Source organism: Lotus japonicus, chromosome 5 (genome assembly GCF_012489685.1).
Source record: "Lotus japonicus ecotype B-129 chromosome 5, LjGifu_v1.2".
NCBI classification, from domain to species: domain Eukaryota; kingdom Viridiplantae; phylum Streptophyta; class Magnoliopsida; order Fabales; family Fabaceae; genus Lotus; species Lotus japonicus.
The window spans coordinates 19,468,748-19,473,571 of NC_080045.1; positions in this window are offsets into that span (position 1 = coordinate 19,468,748).

The following is a 4,824-nucleotide window of genomic DNA, read 5'->3' on the forward strand; positions in this document are numbered from 1 at the left end:
TTTCTTAGCTGTGTACTGGGTGGTTAATTGACATCAGTTTCATTTTTAATAGGCTTAATAGTGTTTAATATTCAATTGCAACCTTCACTAAAATTCCCTTGGGATTCCATCACTTTTTAACTCTCCTAACAATATTTCTTTAAAAAATTAATTTAGTAATTTATGCACCTTTATTGTTCAATTGTAAGCTTCACTAAAATTCCATTGGGATTCCATGATTTTGCTAACTTCCCTACGTTATAATTTAATGAAATAATTTGCACAATAATTTATATCAATTACAATTTTTTGTAATATTTTTTTAACTGACTAATACCTTTTATTTTTTTTTGTGGTAAAAGAGGAATTGGAAACAGTAAACGTGTAAAACAAAGTTAAAAAAGTTAAATAAAAAGTGAAAGCATATATACATTTAGCACCAGATATAAGGCACAAAAAATAACCATCCAACAATATATATTAAAGAAGTTAATCTTAATATGAGTTGTTTTGGAGCCACCATGTCTAATGCGAGTATCTGTAAATGCCGAAGGCTATTTATAAGTTATAAGTTAGGAGATGCAAAGAAAGCATAAAGAAAAAAATGGTAAATTTAGTAGACTATTGGCAAATGAGTGCCTCATGCAATCACTATTCCGCAAAGAAACTCCAGTGTAAGACCTGGATTTTCAGAACAAGTTAAGTTTCCGACTCACACGTAGAAATAGTGTAAGCGTGACAGGAGTTTGACATTTGAGAAAGATTAATGAAGAAGAAAGTTCAGGAATTGCTTGAGGAATGTTGCGTAGCTGTTTTCGGAGTTAGTGCGAGTCGTCTGCACACCTGCCTTATGGCAAGCGTGTCCAGAATAGGCTATTTCGCTCTTAAAGCAACGTTTTGAGTGAGATTTCGAACTCTCGGAAAATTTAAAGATTCTTTTTATTTTTCCATCGACCAGCGTTTCATTTCGGAACTCTGGACTGTACGCACGATAGGTTTCACTTTTCGGATGTCCGCCGACGCTAATTTCTTTGCTTCGAAACCCTATTTTCGAGCAATGGATGAATACTTTTTCTATTCGGGACTTCTAACGAAGATTCCGTTCGCGTTGCCAGACTTGTTTCGACGTTTCCAATCTTTCTTCAGTTGGAAGTTTTGTCGTTTGAGCATCACAGCAAAAAGTAGTTTTTCGGGGCAGATTAACCGACACCGCTTTTGAGTTTTTCGATATCGTTTTTCCCAAATCCTAGATATTTGTTTTGAGTTCTGGAATTCCGACGCCAGAATCTCTCTTAGAATTTCTCGGTGATCGTGCTGCAAAAATCGGAATCGCGAAATTTTCATTTTCCCGCGATTTCACCCGCCTATAAATAGCGCGAAAAAGCAAAATCCTCTCATTTTCTTTCCATTTGTGGCTGATTTCGTGGGGAGCAAGGGGGGAGGGGATTTCCGCGAAAACTTGACCAATCTTCGTGCAGTTCGTCCCTACTTCTAGGTATCGAGGTAACTATCATGAATCCTGCCTCTGATTTCTGTTTCTGCTGAGTTTCTGAAGTCGTTTCTGTGCTCTAAGTTTTGAGCTTTTTCTAAAATTGTCCGATTTCTCTGATTTCTCGCTTGGGTTATGTTCCTTATGTTCCCCTGAGTCTAAAACCTCTGTCAGTAAACTCTGATTGCGATTCAGTTGTCCAGGATCTGAAAAATTGACTCAAAACTCTTTTTGTCTCACATTTCGAAACTTTATTGTCGAAAAGACTTAATATGACTTCGTGCCTTTAGGATTTGTTGTCACGGATATCATGAGGATCGTTGCTGTCAAATTTGTTTTCAGAACTGATAACTTTGAAGTTTTGAGCCTTTATTTTGGACCAAAATGCCCCTGCGTAGTCGTATTTCGGCCCGATTGTCCGAAAATTGTTCTGACAGTTTCTTTGCCTTAGTTTTACCCTAAAACTACCTTGTAAACTGATTTGATCGAAGAAAAAGAGCCGAAGCCCTTTTCTCCTTTTGGCCGTGGGTTTTTCCTAAGGGGAGGGGAGTTTTTCGTTTTCGAAAACTTGTCCTTTCGTACCTGTTTGTCGTATTCTGAAGCTTTGATGCTTTGTCTATCGTTTATGTATTGTATTGCGATCGAACTAATCGATTTTGTGTGGATTCTGCTTTGTTTTTCCTCCGAGGTTCAGTTGAAGGAACTTTGGAAGTTTCAAGGCATTCCTGTGAAGGAGATTTGATTTGCGAAGCTGGATCAGCTCGAGGTTAGGGCAACTTACTATATATTAGCTATGACTGCATGATAGGCGTCGATAAATTCGACTTATGTTTTATCTGATGTTGTTTTTGATGATGAGTTGATGTTATGATGCTTTTCCATACTTGTGATGTTGTGCTTTTGTTGGATTGAGCGTTTTGACGCAATTTCGGAGTGGAGATTCATTGATCTGGTGATCTTTGATATTTCGGGTTGGATGAACAACCCTAGGCAAGTCCAAATGTGGGGTTTGAGACTTAGCCATATGTTGGAATTCTTAGACTTTCCCCGGGAAATGTATTTTGGGTGGTTGATCTTTGAAAACTTAGAATGATAGAGCTTTGAAAAACTAAAGACTTGGGAAACTTAGACTTTGAGAAATAAACTCATAACTTGACTAATTCGAATTGAAACAATTTTTATTAACGTTTAAGCATAGGAGAACTGAAGGGGAAAATATTTACGAAAGACGGGGAAAAGTCGACTTTGTTGTGGGTTTGGAGAGTTATCGGAATTGGGGGAAGCCACTAAGGTGAGCTATGGTGATGATTGAAAGTCACTGAGTACTCTAGTACTCTTGGGGATTGTTGTGGAGCCGTGTTGTATTGACCGACACCTAGTGCTCTTGTTGTTTGGGCTGTGTTGTATTGACCGACACTAGACCCTTGTGTATTCTGTGGATGGAGTTGTGTTGTATTGACCGACACTTACTCCGAGTTGTGTTGTATTGACCGACACTAACTCATGGGTTTGTTGAGATTGGGTTGTGAGCTAAACACTTTCGTGGTAAGGACGATTCGTTGTTTGGCTAACCACGTTGCATTCAATCGGGTGAATAACGGGAATGGTTCACCTGTGCATATCATGGTGAATAACGGGAATGGTTCACCTTGCATTAATGATGAATAACGGGAATGGTTCATCATTCGGTGAATAACGGGAATGGTTCACCAAGGATGAATAACGGGAATGGTTCATCCAGGATGGATTTCATCCAGGATGGATAACGGGAATGGTCCATCCATAGTGAAAATGCTTCACTTGTGGCGAACGGGAACGCGTCACAAATCCGGATACATATTGTGCATTTCACGCATACATTCATGCTGACTGAGATTGTGTGTTGTTTGTTTATTGAAGCAATGTTAGAGCCATAACATGCTAGGATTGTTTATATGTATATATATCAACATATATCTATACCCCATATCACATGTTGAGTGTATATCTACTTATTGCTGTGAGTTGACCCTAGCGCCTTGGCTTTGTTTGTATGTTTGTGTTTGGGCGGTCGGCCTGCTGCCAGATGTCGATGGCCGACTGGTGTTCGATGGTCTCTCCCTCGGGGGGGATCAGATATGAGCTTGTGGATCGGGATGCCCCCACCGCTTGGGTGATCGATGTTGTGGGTCATCGAGCGACGTACCGGGGAAGGGTCATGGAGGACCGGACTGACGAGTGTGAACATCTGACGAAAGAAGTTCTACGACGCATGGAGCTGAGCTTCAACTTGCCGTCTTCAGTTCGCCGAGGACTCGGATGTGTGAGCAGTTATGGGTTGGTAGAGTTAGGCAGGCGTCATATTTGTGTAGAGCTCTGATTCGTTTTGCTTTTGGGACGGGGTAGGTTCCCGACGCATGGCTTTTGTGTGGTTCTCTTATTGAGGGATCACAGTGAGTCAGTCGGACTATAGGAGTCTTTGCTTAGGCCATTTTGAGGCCGACTTTCTCCCAGTGGATTGTAATTATAACCTTTTCACTCACACTTCTGGATCTGTAACTATTTGCCTACGGGCACACTACTTTGGAGTCACTGCGAGTGCGCGTGACATGGGAGTGCAGCTGAGGCTGTACATGTGTATATATTTGTGTGTTGGTTGGGTTTTGTCTTTATTTTCTATTGCTTGATTTAAAAGGTATCAAACAAAAAAAAATTACCTGTTTTCAGCGTAAAGTCTATTTTTGGTTACTAAAGTGACACCTGGAAATCGGGGTGTTACATTGTGGTATCAGAGCTTAGTCGAGTCTTTCGGGAGTCTTTGGGGAATAGGTCTTCTGTGCTAGGTTGTGTGACTCTGCAAAGAGTGAAAATTGATTGTCTGCAGAGCGATTTTCGCTCTAATTGCTTGCGTTACTACTCAATCGGATTGAGTGGTTTGTCTAGTGCTACCGTATGGTTAGTACTAATCGGACGTTCGATGGGATATAGGATGGTGGATCTTAACCGGATGGCGGAGGCTACATGTGAGCATCATCAACGACTGATGGCGACAACAATGTATCAATAAAGAGGAATGAACCGAATTGGAGCTGGGGGACCAATGAGGTCAGGTTCCCAAGGCTACAACGGAAGGAAGAGTTACCATAAGTGGGGACCATATCAGCGTTCCGAGGGAAGAAATCTTATCTCAAGAGAGTACAAACCGACGACTGCTGATACTGGGGGGGAAGCCAGTTGGTGACAAAGGAGTGACATGTACTCGTTGCAGAAAGTTTGGGCATTTTGCTAACAAATGCTCAGTGATTGGACGGAGATGCTTCAAGTGTAACCGAGAGGGGCATCTAGCTGTGAACTGCAAGACCAAAGAAAGTCTATGC